A 22574-nucleotide genomic window follows, 5' to 3' on the forward strand; every position below is an offset into this window, starting at 1 on the left:
CTCCTCTCCTTCCCCAAATCCTAGATCCAGTCTCCAAGAACAGCGTCGTCGCTTACTTCCTCTCTGGTTCCGAGGTCGTGGTTGGAAATTAACGGGGACAACCGGGCAAATTTGTTCTCCAATCGGCTCTCCTTCGTTTCCCGGTGTTCCGATCATTCCCATCAACTAGACGTCTGAAAGATGGTGCGTATTCTTCATTCCCTTAATCCCATTTCTCAATTCAAAGATTCATCCTTGAATAGCTCTGCTCTCCTGTACTCACCGGCCAGATCTGCTCAGGTCTTCTTTTGGTCTTCATTGGATTTGTGAGTGAGAGAGTACTCGGCAGATTAAGAGAAGGGCAGGGGGACTTAATCAGTTCACGAGGTCGTATACTTGTTCGTGGTGATTGTCGCGGTCTACGGATCAAGCCACCTACATTTGCATCAATCAATATCCAGGTGTTTTTAACTTTTTATTCCCTGTATTAGATAGTTTTATGCAACTTATTTGATGAAATCATAAATTATTTATCAGGTAGCGATAAAAGGGTGAAAAGAATATATAAACAGGTACAATGTCAAGAAGTATCAATTGCCAAAATTCTCAATTCTAGTAGTTCTTCTAGGGATTTCCTGCTGTTGTCCATAGTAAATGTTGAAGGGCAACCAACTAAGAATATAAATGCATTACTTTTACATATCATGGTAGCACAAAAGTTTTCAGCAGCAAAATCTTTGATTTTTGTTTTGTTTTGCAGTAGAAATGAAGTCTCTCTTGTCATAATAAAGAAAAAATCAAACTTTTTTAACTATATATTTCAATACTACCATAGTGTAGTTCTCTTGATAGATATTTTTTTTAGTTTCAGAGTTCAAATATCATCAATCTATGTGATGTACCGTACATATTTTTATCTGCTTTTGAAATACAAAATACGTAAAGTTTTTGTGTGTCAAGAGGGCCGCTAGTTGTTGCCTTGCCCCAGGGTCCCGAATATTTGTGGGCCGGCCCTGGGTGTCAACAAGCATTCTATATGCCGATCTCACCCTAAAGATACCATTCTTCTCTACGTTCCAAGCCCAAAAGTCCTCCATGTTCCTTGTGCATAAAGGGATACTCAAAATAGTATTTGCATATGGTGCTAGAAAGGCTTGGTTTATCAAGTCACGCCTCCATGTTGCACTAGTAGCATCAATGAGCTCACTCACCCTACTTGGAGGATTATTCATCTAGCATGCTATTGATCTCATCATCTCATTATTAGGCAACCCTTTTTGCTCCCATATCAGTGTGGTAGCTCCATTCCCTATCCTTCGAATGAGTCCCTGACTGAGCACATCTCTCCCTTCCAGTATGACGCGCTAGACCTGCGAAGGCCGGCTTCCCAGTTCGGCAGAAAGAATGTCATTGTTCGGGAAATAAATAGCTTTGAGCAACCTTGCACACAGGGACTCTGTATTATGAAGCAAGCGCCAAGATTGTTTTGCTATCAGTGCCAAATTGAAAAGCTCAAAATCTCAAAAACCAAGGCCGCCCATAAACTTTGGTTCAGTCATAGATTTCCACGAGACCCAGTTCGGTTTGCATTTTCCTTCTTTACTTCCCCACCAAAACTGCCTGATAAGTTTGTTGAAATGTTCACACAGTCCCCTTGGTAACTTGAAACAAGACATCGAAAAACTGGCACTGCCTACGCAACTGATTTCACTAACACCTCCTTCCCTGCCGAAGAAATTGTTCTTTCTATCCATCCCTTTACTTTACTCCACAGTCTATCTTTCAAGTACTTGAATGCACCAAATTTCGAGCTGCCCACATCAGAAGGCATACCAAGGTATTTTTCATTCAAAGTTTCGTTTGGCACATTTAGTACTCCCTTGATCTCCTGTTTAACATTTGTTGGGCATCCCTTGCTGAAAAAGATAGATGATTTCATGGGATTTACTCTCTGACCAGAAGCTTGACAGTATCTTTCCAACAGGTTTGAAACCTCACTTGCCCCAACACCATTGGCTTTGAAAAACAGCAGGCTATCATTCGCGAACAAAAGGTGATTAATAGGTGGTGTTGTGGGCGCCACTTGTATCCCACCCAGCTGAGATGACTGGTCTAAGTTTTCTAGGAGGCACAAAAGGCCCTCTGCTGCCAACAAAAACATGTATGGGGATATAGGATCTCCCTGCCGTAGTCCTCTGCTCGGCTTGAACTCCTCTAACTTCTTCCCATTAAACAACACAGAGTAAGTAACTGAAGAAACCAAGTTCATAACATTATTTACCGACCTCTGTGAAAACCCCAACTTGAACATAATCACCCTTAAATAGTCCCACTCAACCCTATCATAGGCCTTCATCATATCCAGCTTGAGTGCACAATGACGATGTTTCAAAGACTTGTTGCGCTTCATGAAATGTAGGCACTCATACGCAACAATAATATTATCAGTGATCAAACGTCCAGGGACAAAGGTTGACTGTTCTGCTGATATGATATCTGGAAGCACCATCTTCAGATGATTGGCAACAACCTTTGAAGCAATCTTGTACAGCACGTTACATAAGCTAATGGGGCGAAATTGTGAGAGCAAGGTTGGATTTTTTACCTTTGGGATCAACACCAAAAAAGTTTGATTAATACCTTCGGCACTCTCTTGCCCCTCTACTATTTTGAGAACAACCGCTGTCACCTCAGCTCCACAGCCAGTGTTTCTGAAAAAAGTGGGTCGGGAAACCGTCCGGCCCCGGCGCCTTCGTCGGATACATCTGATATTGTAGTTTTGACTTCCGGCTCTGTGTAAGTAGTATCAAGGAGGGCTTGCTTGCCGCCCGTAATTTTCCTAGGGATCGCATCCAAAACCTCTGGAGAGTAAAGCTGACAATAAGGGATAATTCAACCCAGGGCCTGGGCTCAGATGAGCCTGGTGAACAGTACCTCGTTTTGAAATACAAAAAAAGTTCAAAAAGTTCCAAAGTTTTTTGTGGTGCAAGATGCTCTTGTGCGTGAACTCCGTGTAAAATTTTGTGAAGTTTGGACATTCGAGGAGCTCGTGGCAAAAAAGAAAAAATCAGGTGTGAACGGTGCGATTTTCAAAAGTTCCTTAGACATCCGAAATTTATATCAATATGTTTCGACGACTTTTAAAAAGTTGCCATGTCTATTGCACATGAATTGCCATGGTGTTTACACTGAAGTTGCCATGATATGTTTCAGCTATTTTCTTCTACATTTAGAAGTAAATTTTGACAGATTATAAAACGGGGAATTAAGAAACTAGGCTTGCCATGAACTATAAACTAAAATTTTCATGATACATGCACTTAAAATTGCCATGGTTCATACAAAAAATATTTTTCATGATCAAAGTACTGGAATTGCCATGGTCAAAATACTAAAATTGGCATACTCTATAAACTAAAATTGCCACATGGCAACTACAGTGTAAACATCATGGTAACTTTTGGCAAAAAAAATCGTCGAAACATATCAACATGGGATCTAGTTTTGAACATCTTGTCGAGATGGATTTAATGGTGAAAACAGATTTTTAATTGGATTTTTTAATTAGGAGATAAAACATTTTTAAGCCGAAAACCAAAAAAATCCCGCTGATGTCATCTGTTTTGATGTGCCAAAATGAATGGTACTGGAGGCGTTTGGGTCATGTTGCTTCGTGCCACATGTGTCGGCGTTAACATTTGCGTAAATATATATACCCACCATTAATTGAGAGCAACTAGTTAACGAGCGCTCCTTCGGGAGCCTCGCAACGATCAGCGCCACTTGGCGCGCTCTCAGCCATTCGCCACGTGTCGCGCTTTGGATGCTCCCTCCAGATTTTATTTTTTTATTTTTCCACACACGTTTTCGGCTTTTTAAACCGTTTTTTCCGGGGTTTTTCGACGTTTTGGTTTTCCCGCGGTCTTCCTTAGCTTTTAGAGCAAAAAAATTCGAAAAAAAAATTTACGCGAAAAAACGTGTTTTCTTTTTTTTTCTTTCGCGAAAAGTCACGGTTTTTCTTCCGCGAGAGTCACGGCCGTGCCTTTTGGAAACAAAAAAACGCGTTTTCTATTTTTTTTCTTTCGCGAGAGTCACGGTTTTACTTCCGCGATAGACACGGTTGTGCTTTCGCGAGAGTCACGGCCGTGCCTCTCGGAAAGAGAAAAACAAAACGCGTTTTCTGTTTTTTTTCTTTCGCGAGAGTCACGGTTTTGCTTCCGCGAGAGGCACGATTGTGCTTTCGCGAGAGTCATGGCCATGCCTCTCGGAAAGGGAAAAAATACGCGTTTTCTATTTTTTTTCTTTCACGAGAGTCACGGTTTTGCTTTCGCCAGAGTCACGGGCGTGCCTCTTTCGGAAAGGGGGAAAATGCGTTTTCTTTTTTTTCCTTTCACGAGAGTCACGGTTTTGCTTCCACGAGAGGCACAGTTGTGATATCGCGAGAGGCACGGGCGTGCCTCTTTCGGAAAGGGAAAAAAACCGTGCTCCCGGTTTCGTTTTTTCATCCGGTTTATTTCGTCCGGTTTTTTTCATGAAAAAAAGTTCGTCAAAACCTATCAACATGGAATCTAGTTTTGAAGATCTCGACGCGAGGAATCCAATGGTAAAAACGGTTTGAGATTTGGACGCACGGTTTAAGAGATAAAACATTTTGAATAAAGAATCTTTGAAAAAAGGGAAAACTCCCGGGTTGCGACAAGTGGCGCGCTGTATGTGCGCCACTTGTCGTGATCTGGAAGGAGGAGTGTTCTTTGCAACGAGTATTCCTTAATTAGTGATTTCGCCATTAATTGTTTTTGGAAAAACTAACGCCCACACGTGTGGGCGTTTGCACATCGCCCACACGCCTCTATCACCACTCATTTTGCCATGTATGAACAGATGACATTAGCAGAAATCTTTTTGGTTTTTGGCTTAAAATGTTTTATCTCCTAATTAAAAAGCGAATTAAAAATCCGTTTTCACCTTTAAATCCGTCTTGACGAGATCTTCAAAACTAGACCCCATGTTGATAAGTTTTGACGAAAAAAAATTTGCTCAAAAGTTGCCATGATGTTTACACTGTAGTTGCCATGGTGCTTAAACTAAAGTTACCATGTGCAATTTTAGTTTGTAGATCATGGCAATTTTAGTTTTTGATGATGGCAATTCCAATACTTTGACCATGAAAATATTTTTTGGCATGATCCATGGCAATTTTAAGTGCATGTATCATGGCAATTTTAGTTTATGGTGCATGGCAAGTCTAGTTTCTTAATTCTCCATTTTATAATATGTCAAAATTTACTTTTTAATATAGAAGAAAATAGCTGAAACATAACATGGCAACTTTAGTGTAAACATCATGTCAATTCATGTGCAATAGACATGGCAACTTTTAACCAAAAAAATTTCGTCGAAATATATTGATATGAGATCTAGTTTTGAAGATCTCGTCGCGAGGGATTTAATGGTGAAAATGGATCTTCAATCGGACTTTTCATTTAAGAGATAAAACATTTTAGAAACTAAAAAATCCAAAAAGATTTTCACATGCATGCATGCGGTGACATGGCGTAGTCTGTATGTTATAGGGCGTGTGGGCGGATTTGACTTCCACCACACGTGTAGGCGTTAGCGTTGTCCTTGTTTTTTCTGAGTCCCTAAACTAAATTCCTTTTGAAACGTCACTGGGAGCAATAGCCCACCTGAATTTTTCTTTAGCCGACATACCAACAAATTGCCAGAGTTAAAGGGTTTGCGGCACCCACCATGATAGCAGGAACCGGGCCAATCGAGGCCACAAACGACACTCTAGGGCAACGCCATGAAACTCTGTGCCGATCGTTCCAGGATCGATTTACAGATATCGAACGAGAACATCACCACCTCCACAGCAGGACAGCGATATTGCGTGCAACAACAGAGGGGGCGGAAAGCTTATCACGAAAGACCTTGGCATTGTGACTCTTCCAGACGTTTCATAGGATGGATGGTGATGCAGACCATGGAGACCATGGCGCGCAAGCGAGTTTGAGCTGGATGGTCCAGGACGCGGTGGAGGCACCTCTCTTCCACCGTTGCGGTAGCAGGCGCACTCGGCACGGCCAGAGCCCACATAGCGCGGACATGCACACACAGATTGCCAAGCTCAGCACGCACGGCCGCAGAAAGCATGTGCTGGAGGTGGTCCTTAATGTTTTTTTTTCAAAAAGAGGATTATCCCCGATCTCTGCATCAGAACGATGCATACGGCCATAATTATTAATAAGCAAAAGGTTCTGTGAGGAGAGAATAGCCACAACACAGGAGTTGGGGCGGTCGGAGTGTGAGGAGAGAGCCAAGAACCACACCTCCGGCGTCTCCCCCTCCGCTCCCTCCCCCCACACGCGTCGCGCCATAAGGTCGTGCGCCTCCCATCGCCCAGCATACGGATGGTGCAATCGCAAAAACGTAGCAGGAGCGCCAGAGAGCTTTTCGGGTAGACGTGTCCATGCGGTCGGAGTTGTCCGGGTCATGACGATGTAGTCCACCCGTGGTGCTCAATGAAGTACACATGCCACACCATCATTTTTGCTATTTATGATTATGACGTACATATGGACAAGTACCACGCGCGGTATAAAATCTACTCCCTCAAGGCCACACCATTACCGGCGATCATATGGATCGCCGGCCGCCATCGGGGGATTCACGGCTACACCGGTGCTGAGAGGCTTTCACATTGGAGTGGACTCGATCCTGAACGCATGTTTGGAACGGAGACCTGCTCCTCCTCCTTGAGAGGCGAATAGGGTCCCCCCCTCTTCCCCTCCCGCCGCTGCCAGCCCTCCCGCTGCCGCCGGCCTAGCCCCCCGCCACCGTCCCCTTCCACCTCCCATCCTTCCCCCGTCAAGATCCGCCTCGCGTCGCCTCCTCGGGAGGTGGCCGGGGCGGAGCTCGAGCTCCTCTCCCGCGGGCTCCCTCCTCCCCCGTCTTCCCCCGCCGCCGCCGGCGGACGCCCCCGGCGCTGCCCGTGTGGTGCCGGCGGCGGCGGGCCTTCTTGTCCCCGCGCGCGTGCTCCCTTCTCGGGGCAGGGAGGCCGCGGCGGTGCAGCCCGGTTTGGCTACGGTCCGGTGGCCCTGCAGCGGCGGCCGGCGGCAGGCGTGGTGTCGGCGCCGCTTCTTGGCAGCGGGGCGGCATGGTGGAGCTGGGTGGCCGGCGTCGTGCCCCCGGCCCAGATCTAGGCCCGGCGGGCCCCATCTGGGTCATAGCGGGCCGGCCCCCCGGCATGGCCTCGTTGTCTGCGGCACGGTGAGGAGGAGGTGCGCCTCGGATGTGGGGCGGCAGCGCCGACGGCGTGCCTGCAGCAGCGCGAGGGCGGGAGCTTTATGGGCCTACGAGGGCTCGGCCGGGCCTGTGGGCCCACGGGCCTGGTGTGCTCCTGCTATTGCGTCCGGACGGCTACCGTCGCTGACGGTGGAGGTGGGGCCCTACCGCATGCCGACGGTGCTGTTGTCCTAGTCCCGGCTCTGATTCTTCGCCGTGTTGTCCTCACTTCACGGTGCCATGGTGAGACGACGTGGGGGCCTCAAGACCGCGTTGGCGCTGGGTGGTGGTTGGTTTCGTGGCAGGCTCCGGAGCGCCCGAGATGCGGGTTGGGATCGGGGGAAACCCCTGTCGGCTTGGCCGACTCCGGCGCGGTGGCGCCAGTGGGTGCCACCTGACCTTCCGGGAGGGCGTCGGGGGCTACCCTTCCTCTCGCCTCGTCGTGTACTGGGGGAAACCTTTGTAGCAGCGTCGTCATCGTCGCGTTCCTTCTTGGAGGTGTTGATAGGTGCCGGCGCTTCGGAGTCTTGGAGCCTGGTGGAAGATCCCGGTGGGCGCAGCGTTCACGAGGCTTCTTCTTTTTGATGATCCGCCGTTGTCGGCATTTGTTTCTTTTACTCTTTCTCTGTCGTTTCTTTTGGGCGTGACTGTGCTGCTTCCGCCCCAACACCTATCCCTGTATGGTTCAGTTGGTTGCTTTGTAATACAAAGCGGAGGGAAATACTTTTTCAGAGAGGCATTCACATCATCAATTCGCAGGGCCGTCTCTAGCTGACGGATTGATGAGAAAAAGGCTAGAAAACAAAACAGTTGTACCAAGGGATGCGTCCGTGTCAGCGTCTCACAAATGATAGATGAACAGCGATCGATGACTGCAAAAGGCTCAATTTGGGTCCTTTTGGGAGAGCAATTAAGCCAACATGGAGATAAAAGTATGGAAAATGTAAAATGATATGTAACCAATCTAGGTGAAATGAGGGAGCGCAAGTCGCTAGTTTTTTATTATTTATTTTAATGGCGGATCAAATTTCTAGAAAATTTTCTAGCAAATTTGCTAGCTGATCAACACATGATTATCTCGGGACCCATAAGGTCGGGATTTATTAACCCAAAGAATGAGAGATGGCACAACTACTGTGTTGCTGGTGGCGGTGGGCAATTAATCTTGCACGGGCAGTTTGTGAAGCATTCCCCAAGGTTTACCCAACATATCCTGTCCGTTTGACAGCAATATTGCAGGCTTGGGGGCTGTTGATGGTCTTTATAACAAGGGGGGCGGACTACTTCGATCATCCCGTTGCTCCCCTTGTCATTGATGCTTTCACCTGATTAACACAAAACAAAGATTAAACTCATCCTCTTGACATGAACAAAGATTTCCGAATGAAACAAACTTTAACTAGTACTATAAATTACCGTTCGCACATCCAAGGCAGGCAAAGCACACCACAATAACAAAAGAAAGTAGTATAACTGCTTGGACACCGTTCCTCATGTATTTGGCCATCATTACTAAGGATCAGGTATTACGTTTGCCTGATAAGAGGTGATGTGCGGTATTTTTTTAAAGTGAGACTGTTGCCTGGATCACAATCGAATGTTTGCTCCATGGTTCATATATATAGAAAAAATGTGTTGACATTGATGCGCACTGTCCAAGCGTTCAATTTTAGCTCAACTTGTTTCTTTTTATTTAAATGATGTCATCTCTATCTCTATCTCTATCTCTATCTTCTATCTGTTTTATATCTCTATCTATCTTCTATCTTCTATCTCTGTTTTATATCTCTATCTATCTTCTATCTTTTGTCTTGTTTTATATCACTATCTATCTTCTATCTCTATTTTATATATCTATCTATCTTCTAGGACACGGATTTGGTGAACATGGATGCGCGCGCATCCTTTATGAATAGTAAATTCGAAAAAATGCTACAAAAAATCAAAAAAATCTGAATTTATTATTCTAATATACATAGTCAACCGGTATGCTCGCATATGAAGTTTCATGAAGAAATCACACCCGTGGTAATCTAGGCAAAAATAACAAAATTGAAGCTATATTAAAAAAACACTGTTTAATGAATAGTATGGTCGCATTTATATTTTCTTCACTAAGAATACCATGGGTGTCAATACATCATGAAACTTCATATGTGAGTAGAATGATCATCTAAGTTTCATACCGTGAAATTTCAGAAATTTTTAAATTTTTCTAGTACGTTTTATGAATTTACTATTCACATGGGTGCGCGCGCACCCATGTTCACCTTTGTATTTTGGGTATATTCTATCTCTATTTTATATCTCTATACGTGGTGTTTTGGCTCTCGGGTGCATATGCACCTTAGGTGAACAGTAAATTTGTTTAAAATAGTAAAAAATCCAAAAAAATCCAATTTTTTTTTGTGATTCTAGATGCTCATGTGCATGAAGTCTGTGCCAAATTTCATGGAGTTTGGACATTTCGGTAGCTCTCAATAAAAAAGACAAATTTTGGGACTATAAGAAAGTTTACTGTTTACGTACTGTTTTGACCGATTTTGTCTTTTTTGCCATGAGCTCCTCAGATGTCGAAACAAGATGCAATTTGGCACGAACATCACGCATTGGAACATCTTTCACCTAAAAAATTCAGAATTGTCTAAATTTTTTAGTATTTTTTTGAATTTACTATTCATCGGGTGCAGATGAGCGTGGGCATGGAATTGGATATCCATCTTTCTTCCATCTTCTTCTAGTTCTATCTCTATCTATCTTCTATCTCTACTATAAAGCCACACTTACGCCGTCCGTCCTTCCACCCCTCTCTCTCATGGAAGTAAAGTTGAAAGGAAAAAACACCAAATTCAGCAAAATAAAACTAACTACACTAATCATTGGGGGAATTATGTCTGAAGTGCCCTCCCATTGAAATAATGATTCGGCATCACGAAAAATTATTCAGAACTTGGGCTCTAGGTAGTGCTTTAAGAAAATCAAAAACACTATTTTTATGCTTCATAAAATTCTGAAAAAATATGTAGAAATACATATAAATGTGTAGTATGTGCGAAAGAATTTCCAACAATATATGCATCTATATGTGGTTCATAACACACAAGTATAGGAGATTGTTTGTAGCATTTTCGATAAATAAGGGTGTCAAACCCAAAGAGGAGCTAAAGGTATAATTTATATTTTTTTTCAAGTTCTATCGACCACCGATACAACTCTACGCACACCAATATTTGTTTTACCTGGAACAAGTATAAAACTAATTTGCAAGAATAAAACTAGAAGTACTTTGTGGGAATAATAAAAGTTAATTTGTTTAGTAGAAAGCTTTTGTTGAACAGTGAGTGAGATTGTCCATGGGTAATTGAATATGACATGTGTGATAATTATTATATGCAATGAGGGAGAGGCATATACTAACATACTTTTCGTACTTAGATCATATGCACTTATGATTGGAACTCTAGCAAGCATCCGCAACTACTAAAGATCATTAAGATAAAAACCCAACCATAGAATTAAGTAACAAGTCCTCTCTACTTCCATACGCAACAATCCCCTTGCTCGGATTTAGGCTGTCGTCGCCCCCGCAACACACTATATGCGAATCATGTGCAACACCCTACAGCGGTAATCCCACACGCTTGCACGACATGGAAGGCGTCATCGGACAGCACCATATCAACATACAACTCATATCAATCACACCATACCACAATTAACCTGTAGCGCAAAAAGAATCTACTCAAACATCATAGGATGGCACCACATTAGATAATAATATCTGGCATAAAGCACCATGTTTAAGTAGGGACTAGCACATATGCCCGTGCGTTGCAACGACAGAAAAAATAGTATGCATTTAAAGTTAGTGAGAATCATATGTGCAAGCAAAACCTTGTGTGCACGTGAAAAAGGGACATTTAGCTTTTCGGTTTCGTCGGGTGTGAAGTAATCAATTCACTATTTTCCATTCATTGATCGAGGGCATTTAAGAGTTCTGTTACATCATCCTATGCCAGAGAAGGTCCATGAATTATTCAATATACTTTTCCTTTCAAACGAGGAGATTTTAAGGTATGAAGTTTTTGAATTTGTAGGAAACATGAACCATTTTTCAAATCCAAAACAGATTTTTAAATATTATGTACACTTTCAGAAAAACGCAAACAAAATTTGAAACAGGCACAACTTTTCAAATTCACAATTTTTTTTTGAAAATACCAACTTTTTTTATAAAAACATGAACATTATTTGAATTTGTGAACATTTCTTTTAGAACGGGAGCATGTGTTGAAAATTCCTGACATTTTTTGAATTTTAAAATTATTTTGAATTGTGAAAATTTCACTAAGACAAGAAAATTTTCAAATTTGGAGCATTTTTGCAAATGCCATTTTCGTTTTACAAAATCTTGAATTTTTTTCCAAAAACAATAACAAAAGGTTGAAAAAGCTGGTAAACTTTTTTTTACAACATAGCAACCAAACTTTAGGAATTCAGAACATTTTCCATAATTTGATTTTTCTTGAAATTATGAAGTTTTTTTTAGAAATTTAATTTATGAAGTAAATTCTATAAGAAAAATAAACTTGGAAGGGGAAAAAGGGGTAGCGGGAGGAGAATAAAAATAGAAATTAAACACAGAAACAAAGAAAAATGGGCAAGCCCATTGTTGGCGGTCCTGTGACTATTTGTCGCGATATGCGTAAAATAGACTTTTGCCAACTGCGCGGGCAGAAAACTAAGTGGGCTAGCTTTGCTGGGCCACACCACGCGGCCCACGTATGAAATTCTGGAAATCCTTTTTTTTTCTAGCAGACGAACGCATAAGCATTTAGTACCACCTTGAATAGAAAAAATTATTTCTGACGGTGGACAGATCAAAATATTGGCGAAACACACCTTACTTTATTAGTTTGTGTGTATAGAATACCAACTTTTTTATAAAAACATGAATATTATTTGAATTTGTGAATTTGTTTTACAATAGGAACATGCGTTGAAAATTCATAACATTTTGTGAAAATGTTTATCTTTTAACATTATTTTGAATCGTGAATATTTCACTAAAACCAGAATGTTTTTTCAAATTTGGAGCATTTTTAAAAATACCATTTTCGTTTTAGAAATCTTGAATTTTTTTAAAAACAATAATAATTGTTGAAAATGTGAAAAATTTAACAGTTCCCAATATTTTTTTTAAATAGCATAAAAAATTGGAATTATGAAATATAATTTTCCCAGCCGCGCAGGCAGAAAAATAAGTGGGCTGGCTTCCTTGGGTCACAGGGCGTGGCCCATGTACGAAATTCTGGAATATTCTTTCAAGTTCTGAATATTTTTCAAAATAGCAAAAAAAATGGAATTTTGAAATTTTCTATATTTTGATTATTTTTTTGAAATTATGAACATCTTTTTGAAAATTCTGAATTTATGAAATAAATTCTGTAAGAAAAATAAACTTGGAAGGGAAAAGGAGATAGAGGAGGAGGATAAAAATAGAAGTAAAACACAGAAACAAAAAAATGGGCCAACCCATTATTGGATGTCCTGTGCTAAGCTGTGACTATTTGCCGCCATGTGCGGAAAACAGAATTTTCCCAGCGGCGCGGGCAGAAAAATAAGTGGGCTGGCTTTGCTGGGCCACAGCGCGCGGCCCACGTACGAATTCTGGAAAAGTCTTTTTTTTTTCTAGTAGACGAACGCATAAGAATTTAGTACCACCTCGGATAGAAAAAACTGGCGGTGAACGAATGAAAAATTTGACGAAACGCACCTTAGTTTATTAGTATAGGTATAGATATAGAGAGAGAGGTGTTACACCAGTGTAAGGAGTGGGGGAGAGTTGGTGATGACATGGCAAAGTTGTTGGTGTAGATCGGCGTCACAATGTTTCCCCCGACGGCACATAGGCGCCACCGGGTGAGAGGGGAAGAGATCCCCCCCCCCCCCATCCTTCTTCTGGCTCCTTGGCCTACCCCCTCGATGGGAGGAGGGTTTCCCCTCTGGTCCTTGGTCGTAATGGCTCCTGGAGGGCAGGAGCCCCTCTGAGATTGGATCTCTCTCTGTCCATTTTCTATTTCGCCTTCCTGTTTTCTGGCTTTTCACCGTTTTTTACATTCCCAAAGATCCGTAACTCCGATTGGGCTGATATTTTGAGAGGATTTTATTCTGCATATTTTCTTCCTTGTGGCAGACGGACACCCCACAACCGACCTCCGAGATGGCCACAAGCCTTCTTGGCGCACTGTGTGTTGTGTGCCCCTCGAGCATTATCTTGCATTGATTCTTGTTCCAAAAAATCCCATATATTCCAAAAATAATCTCCGTAAAAATTTATCGTGTTTGGACTTCGTTTGATATGAATTTTCTATAAAACAAAAACCATACAGCAAAAAGGAACTGGCACTGGGCACTGGATCAATATGTTAGTTCAAGAAAATCATATAAACTGTTGCCAAAAATATGTGAAGTAGTAAAGTATTTTCAAGAAACAATCAAAATTATAGATACGATGGAGACGTATCAATGGTGTTCCAGAAAAAGGCAAATACATGGATAAACATGGTTTTTGGGCCCGATTTTGTCTCAACCTTCTTCTGCAGCTTCCCCACTTCAATCCTAGGCTTCTCTGGACATGATTGATTCATGTGCACCAGTCTCATAATTTAAAATGTGGAGGAAAAAACCTAGGCACCACACCACTAGAGGAGAAATGGGCTCAAGTAAATCTAGGATATGGACATTCTAGACGAATAGAAGAGGGAAATTGTCATTCTTGAGATGATATATCCGGGCTCTATACCTTGGTACTGCCACCATAAAATCATGAGTTCCCAACACCTCGTCTTGAGGTGTGTTAGCCCAACGTTGACCTCTGATCCCCTCATGCATGCTTGATCAGCATGCAAAGTACTACAACACCGACTCAAACATTAGCATTGGCTTCTCCTCAGGTCCATCGCACTTCTTGTTTCCAATGTCACCACCCGGCTTTTGCTTCAGTTCCCTCTCACCTTTACGATGAGCTCATTTTCCAAGGTGGGAAAAAATCTAAGGATGTGAATTCCAAGTAGGAGTCAAGCTCGTCAGCATTGAAAGAAAGAAGAAGGTGAAATCTATGAATTTTCTATCCTTAATGATGATGTGTCGTGCAAAGAATTATTGTAAGTACCTTGTAAAAAGCAACTATGAGCAGTAGTAGAGGCAAAAAAAGTCATCTACAGTGACTTCTGTGTCATGGCCAGCCTTGAGGAACTCCATTACACAATTGATGAGGTGGCACTCGCTAGACACTCAGAAGTCTTCATCGCGCGCTTTTTGTGCTTCTCATGTGAACCATGTGGTCCGCGATGATTTCTTGAACTCTTGATGCTACGGATTGAAGGCTCCTGAACTTCTGCCATGTGAGAGATCAAATAGATTGGTCTCCTCGCATGAGATCAATCGCAAGAGCTTTGTGTGTGAGTTAGCCTGATGAGATATTAGAGTAGTGGGACAATGGAGATTTATGTATAGCTAGCTAACAAATTTGAGCAATCACATTCAGATATCAACTAAAATCACATGGCATTATGGTGGATCATCTTCTAAAAACAATCTCAGCACCAAGGAATTTCAATTATTAATTTGTCTATGAAACCGTAAGTATCCTACCCATTACTCATAAAGGAGATCTCACGTGATTATCTCTAGAAACCGCAAGTGGTCCATGCCACGTCACTTGTGGTTGATTCCTACCTCCATCCCCTAGAATAGTTATTTCTATATGTGGTGGCTTGGTTCCTATCCACCAAATGATTTTGACATATTTCAAATTGTTTTAGTCTTGCCCATTAGAGATAGACCATAGTTTGTTTCTATATCGGTACTCTTGCTCTCTCTATACGTAGCAGCACATGAACCATAGCTAAGCCAATTTGACCCGCTTCAAGATTTGTGGGAACAGGCAGTGTTAAAACACTAATATATTAATACCACACACCCAACGCTTGACCCGAAGAAACGAATGATCAGTTTGGTTGGGTTCTCGATACGTCTCCAACGTATCTATAATTTCAGAAGTATTCATGCCATGTTTACAACAATTTTATATGATTTTGTTATGATTTAAATGGAACTAACCGGGCTGACACTGTTTTCAGCAGAACTACCGTGGTGGTGTTTTTGTGTAGAAATAAAAGTTCTCCAAATGCAGCAGAACTTTTTGATGATTTTTAGGGATAATTGTATTTATACCCTTAGTTGTGTCCCCCTCAACAGGATTGCCCCTAGTTTTTGAAAACACATGGTCTTGCCCAACCCACTTTGTTGTCTTGTGTTTTTGCCCTTTGACCATTTGACCGTCACTTTGAAAACTTCATAACTAATTCATACTAAAACAGAAAAATGCAAATAAGATATCAAAATGTTCCCAAAAACATCACCTATATGTCAATGTCACTTGCATTCATGACAAAAGTGTTGGTAAGTGCCCATCCGAGTTTTAGCTCTTATCATACTACCATGAACATTAAAATCTAAAAAAATCTAAAAAAATCAAGAAATATTTGGTGGCAAAGAATTGCAAATGTTTTAAGTGCTTGCCAAGTTTCATGTGGGAATGACATTCGTGGAAGTCGTGGCAAAAAAACAATCTACTTCCGAGTGTTGATTGTTTTTTTGCCACGACTTCCAAGAATGTCATTCCCTGATGAAACTTGGCAAGCACTTAAAACATTTGTCATTCTTTGCCACCAATTTTTTTATTTGTTTAATTTTTTTTGATTTTCCTGTTCATGGTGGTATGATAAGAGCTAAAACTCGGATGGGCACTTACCAACACTTTTTTCATGAATGCAAGTGACATTGACATATGGGTGATGTTTCTCGGAACATTTGATATCTTATTTGCATTTTTCTGTTTTAGTATGAATTAGTTATGAAGTTTTCAAAGTGACGGTCAAACGGTCAAAGGGCAAAAGCACAAGACAACAAAGTGGGTTGGGCAAGACCACATGTTTTCAAAAACTAGGGGCAATCCTGTTGAGGGGGACACAACTAAGGGCATAAATACAATTATCCCCTTTTTTAACAAAGCGGCACTAGAAACTTCGTGGGAGGACCAGAAAGTGAAGGAGGTGGCCACTATCATCCAGGGCACGCCAAGGGCCTAGGGCGCGCCCTGGTGCCTAGTGGCTTAGCCCATCTTAGCGTGAAATCGACGAAAAAAATTCCTATAAATAGAGAAACCACCAGAAATAACCCCAGAACTTCGACTCTGCCGCCGCACGCCTCTGTACCTTTGAAATGCCATCTGGAGCCCTGTTCTGGCACCCTGTCGGAAGGGGAAATCATCACTGGAGGCCATCTTCATCATCCTAGCCGCCACCATGACGAGGAGGGAGTAGTTCACCCTCGAGGCTGAGGGTATGTACTAGTAGCTATATGTTTGATCTCTCTCTCTCTCTCTCTCTCTCTCTCTCTCTCTCTCTCTCTCTCTCTCTCTCTCGTGTTCTTGATTTGGGATGATCTTGATGTACCGCGAGCTTTGTTAATATAGTTGGATCATATGGTGTTTCCCCCTCTCTATCTTGTTGTGATGAATTGAGTTTTTACCTTTGAGGTTTCACTATTATCGGATTGAATACTTTTATAGATTTTATAACACTTGATGTATGTCTTGCATATGAATACCCGTGGTGACAATGGGGTATTATATCGATTCAATTGATGTATTTTTTGGAAGTCAACTCGCGGATTCCCAAGGTGACATTGGGGTAATATATGCATAGGCGTTGATGCACGTTTTCGTCCTACTTCCTCCGGTAGAAATCTTGGGGCACTCTTTGAAGTTCTTTGTGTTGGATTGAATATTATGAATCTAAAGTTGTTTGATGCGTATCATATAATTGACTCACAGATACTTGTGGTGACATTGGAGTATCTAGGTGACATTAGAGTTGGTTGATGCGTATCATATGGTGTTATTTTAGTACGAACTCTAGGGCTGTTCGTGACACTTCTAGGAATAGCTCAATAGATTGATCGGAAAGGGTAACTTTGAGGTGGTTTCGTACCCTACAAACAATTTCATCTTATTTTCTCTGCTAGATAAGAACTTTGGAGTGACTCTTTGCCGCATGTTGAGGGATTGTTATATGATTCAATTATGTTAGCACTGTTGAGAGATTGTACTAGTGAAAGTATGAACCCTAGGCCTTGTTTCTAAGCATTGCAATATCGTTTGTGCCCACTTTTGTTACTTGCTACCTTGCTGTTTTTATATTTTCATATTACAAAAATCTATATCTACTATCCATACTACACTTGTATCACCATCTCTTCGCCGAACTAGTGCACCTATACAATTTGCCATTGTATTAGGTGTGTTGGGGACACAAGAGATGATTGCTGGGTTTTTGAAGACCATCTTTATCCTACGCCTCCTAGGGATTGATAAACTTAGGTCATCCGCTTGAGGGAAAATGGCTATTGTCCTGAAAAACTCTGTGCTCGGAGGCCCAAAACGAGTCTACAAGAATAAGTTGTGTAGTAGACATCAATTACCTATCTAATTTTTAAATATGTATATACCATGCTTGATCTATATAGTTGATTATCCTTATTAAACATGTTTACAAATAGAATGATGGGTGCTTCACAATCTATTAAAAATAATTGTTCACAGAAAACAGTGCATAAGGAAAAAATTATCTATGTGAACTAATGTGTATAAAAAGGACTGGAGAGATATTGAAATCTATATTTTTTGGTGTCCATCATAGGTTCACAATCAATAGACCTATGATGTGAAAACAATCAAAATGTGGCTAACATGAAAATTGAATATGTAAATGATATGTGACAAATCTAGCAATGCATTTTCGTAGGCAACCCACTAGTTTTATTAATAATTAAAATGACATGTCACATTTTCTAAAACATATTAAATTTGCTAGATACACATCATTATTTTGATGCGCGTAAGGTTGAGATTTATCTGCGCAAAAGAAATACAACATAATTATTGTGTTGCTGGTGGTGTTGGGCAATCAATCTTTGCATGGACAATTTGTGAAGCATACCCCAAAATTTGACCAACATGCTTATCCTTTTTTGCAGCTGATTTGTTTTCCTATCAACTGAAAACAGATTGTTTGCCTAGAACATTATGCTCTTCATTATAACAAGCCAATGTGGCTGACACACCTCAAGAGGAGGTCCTCTTGAGGTGTTTCAGCTTAACACTGACCTACACCACTGCTTGCTTGATCAACATGCAAAAGTATTGCAACACCAGCTGGAACATTAGCACTAGCTTCTCCTCTGGTGCATTGCACTTCTTCTCCAAGGCCTTACCTCCACTAGTAGAAAACAGGGCTTAGGTCACAGGACAGCTTTCACATTAGCCCCGGTTCAGTCACGAACCAGGACTAATGTGAGCATTGGTCCCGGTTCGTGCGGCCAGGGGCCTGCCGGGCCTCGTGGGGGCATTGGTCCCAGTTCGTCCGGACCCTTTGGTCCCGGTTGGTGGGACAAACCGGGACCAATGGGCCACGCTCCTGGCCCACCACCCTTTATTCCCGGTTCATACCACAAACCGGGACTAAAGGGCTGGTCCTAGTTGTGGCCAGTGTTTAGTCCCACCTTGCCAACCGAAGGGCGCTCACACCAGTTTATAAGCCCGTCCCTCTATGCCTTGTTGAGCTTCTCTTAAAGTGAAAATAGATGCCCTTATACAGGGAATTTCACCTAAATTTCAATTTACTGTGAATTTAGGTTTAATTTTCTCTAAAAGCGCATCTATGTTCATTTTTTTATATTTATAAAATAAATAAACCTTAATAAAATAAATAAAACTAAATAAACCTTAATAAAATAAAATAAAATAAACTATAGTAACTACAATAAATAAACCTTAATAAATTAAGTAAAAATAGCAGCAGTAAAATAAATAAAAATAGCAGCAGTAAAATAAATAAAAATAAAATAATTAAAGTAAAATATATAAGTAATTAGAAATAAAATAAATAAGTTTTTTGTTGTAAGTAGAAACAAAACAAAACAAATAAAGCAAAAGAGAAAAAAAACAGAGGAAAAAAATATGCCACCTACTGGGCGACCACGGCCTGAATACGACTAGAAACCCATCCATGGGCCAGGATTCAGGCCCGCAGAAGGCCCAGTAGGCCCCACAGGCAAAGAGAATAGTTAGGCCCGAAAGCCTGCAGTTGAGAGGAGTTTGAGAGGGTGGGCGCAGTAGCGCTTATAAACCACTCTCGAGCTCTCTCAACTAGTGAGGTGGGACTAAAATTTTGACGCGGGGCAGCGCAAGGCCTTTGGTCCCGGTTGGTGCCACCAACCGGGACTAAAGAGGGCATTGGTCCCGGTTCGTGGCACCAACCGGGACCAAAGGCCTTTAGTCCCGGTTGGTGCCACCAACCGGGACCAATGAGTTCCCTATATATACCCCATCGCCACAGCAGAGCACTCCAGAGTGCTCTGTTTTTTCTGGCTGGCGAGGGGAGGGCATTTGGGTGCTCTAGCTCACTTCCTATGCACATGAGGTGTTCGATGAAATATCTGAGCCACACTAGTTAATCTTTGTCCTCTCGAAACTCGACCTCCGAGCTCCATTTTCCCCGAGATTTGTCTAGGTTTAGCGGTCCGTCACGTCCCGTCCCCGTCTTCACCGTCGTCGATCGCCCGCGCCGATCTCGTCGCCAGGACCACCGTGGTGAGCCTCTTGTTCTTATCTTCTTTCTAAAAGGAAAAAATTCTTACTTTAGATAGTTACTTGTCTAATTTTGTTACTTTTATTATTCCTTCTTATTACATAGTGCGATGGTTTTGGTATCCGCCCCCGTCGGCCCTCGTCCTGTCTATGATTCGGATGTGGTATATATTATCTTTTTATAACTATTTGGTTCATTTATTGTTTATGACAAATATACCGACCAACGTGACATAGATTTTATTTATCTAGGAGGTGGTTGAACCGGAAATTCTAACCGACCCTATTGTCGAGAGGTTAAATTTAGTTGAAGAAGAAAATAATTACTTGAAGGAAAAAATAAAAAAAATTGAGGAGGAGAAGATGATATTGGAGTTGCATGTTGCGGATGTCGTCGATGATCACAAGATCAAGATGGATGCAATGCGCTTGAAGATTAGAAAGATTAGAAAATATGCCATTCATACCGAGGCTTGGTATCATTATGCCGTTGGATCAATTGTTACCTTGGTTGCGATTATGATCGCATTTGTTTTCGCATTGAAATGTTTTACATAGTTTCAATGTATGGTTTAATTAATTAGATGCTCTGGAGAGCTATATATATGTTGTTAGATGAGAACTATGTATGTACTTTGGTTCTAATGTGATGATGAACTTCTATTAATTTGGTCACTTAATTATCTATTCATGATGTTCTGTAATGGTTTTTGACACACTTAATTATATATAATGCACGCAGATGAACCGGCAATGGATGTACGGTGACAGACACACCTCCGAGTACATTAAGGGCGTGCATGATTTTCTCGAAGTGGCTGAGGCAAACAAGCAGAATGGTTTTATGTGTTTTCCATGCCCTATATGTGGGAATACGAAGTCTTACTCTGACCAGAAAATCCTTCACACCCACCTGCTTTACAAGGGTTTCATGCCACACTATAATGTTTGGACGAGGCACGGAGAAATAGGGGTTATGATGGAAGACGGCAAAGAAGAAGAGGACGATGACAACTATGTGCCCCCTGAATACGGTGATGCTACAACGGGGGAAGCTGCTGAAGATCAAGAGGAACCAGACGATGTGCCCAATGATGCTGCAAGGGGGGAAGCTGCTGAAAATCAAGAGGAACCAGTGCCCGATGATGATGATCTCCGCCGGGTCATAGTCGATGCAAGGACGCAATGCGAAAGTCAAAAGGAGAAGCTGAAGTTCGATCGCATGTTAGAGGATCACAAAAAATGGTTGTACCCCAATTGCGAAGATGGCAACACAAAGCTCGGTACCGTACTGGAATTGCTGTAGTGGAAGGCAGAGAATGCTGTGCCTGACAAAGGATTTGAGAAGCTATTGAAAATATTGAAGAAGAAGCTTCCAAAGGATAACGAATTGCCCGACAGTACATACGCAGCAAAGAAGGTCGTATGCCCTCTAGGATTGGAGGTGCAGAAGATACATGCATGCCCTAATGACTGCATCCTCTACCGCGGTGCGTACAAGGATCTGAATGCATGCCCGGTATGCGGTGCATTGCGGTATAAGATCAGACGAGATGACCCTGGTGATGTTGACGGCGAGCCCCCCAGGAAGAGGGTTCCTGCGAAGGTGATGTGGTATGCTCCTATAATACCACGGTTGAAACGTCTATTTAGAAACGAATAGCATGCCAAGTTGATGCGATGGCATAGTGAGGACCGTAAGAAAGACGGGAAGTTGAGAGCACCCGCTGACGGGTCGCAGTGGAGAAAAATCGAGAGAAAGTACTGGGCTGAGTTTGCAGCTGACCCAAGGAACGTATGGTTTGGTTTAAGCGCGGATGGCATTAATCCTTTCGGGGAGCAGAGCAGCAATCACAGCACCTGGCCCGTGACTCTATGTATGTATAACATTCCTCCTTGGATGTGCATGAAGCGGAAGTTCATTATGATGCCAGTTCTCATCCAAGGCCCTAGGCAACCCGGCAATGACATTGATGTGTACCTAAGGCCATTAGTTGAAGAACTTTTACAGCTGTGGAATGGAAACGGTGTACGTACGTGGGATGAGCACAAACAGGAGGAATTTAACCTGCACGCGTTGCTGTTTGTAACCATCAACGATTGGCCCGCTCTCAGTAACGTTTCAGGACAGACAAACAAGGGATACCACGCATGCACGCACTGTTTAGATGACACTGAAAGTATATACCTGGACAAAAGCAGGAAGAATGTGTACCTGGGCCATCGTCGATTTCTTCCGACCAACCATCAATGTCGAAAGAAAGGCAAGCATTTCAAAGGCGAGGCAGATCACCGGAAGAAGCTCTCGGTTTCTGCTTCAATTCCTTCTCCCCCTTTCCGATGAGGTCATTTTTCCAAGGTGGGACAAAAGCTAAGGATATGAATTTTGAAGTAGGCGTCAAGCTCGTCTGCATTGACAAAAAAAAGAAGGTGAAATCTATGAACTATCTATGCTCAACGATGATGCCTTGTGCAAATAATTATTGTAAGTACATTGTAAGGAGTAGCTCTAAGCAATTGCAGAGGCAAAAAACTTGAGGAAATCTATGCCATGGTTGATCAGGTGGCACTCGTTGTGTTGGGGAACGTAGTA

At 42.1% G+C, this 22574-nt stretch overlaps 1 long non-coding RNA gene across 1 annotated transcript; it reads right to left on the bottom strand.

Moving 5' to 3' along the window:
• Nucleotides 1-8240: 8240 nt before the first annotated feature.
• Nucleotides 8241-9315, bottom strand: LOC120976302 (uncharacterized). Its single transcript, XR_005771548.3, has 2 exons — nt 8683-9315; nt 8241-8591 (listed from the first exon to the last, which is right to left on the bottom strand). It is a non-coding gene; the product is annotated as an uncharacterized lncRNA (long non-coding RNA).
• Between the last annotated feature and the right edge of the window lie 13259 nt (nt 9316-22574).

This window comes from Aegilops tauschii, chromosome 3, assembly GCF_002575655.3.
Source record: "Aegilops tauschii subsp. strangulata cultivar AL8/78 chromosome 3, Aet v6.0, whole genome shotgun sequence".
Lineage (NCBI taxonomy): Eukaryota > Viridiplantae > Streptophyta > Magnoliopsida > Poales > Poaceae > Aegilops > Aegilops tauschii.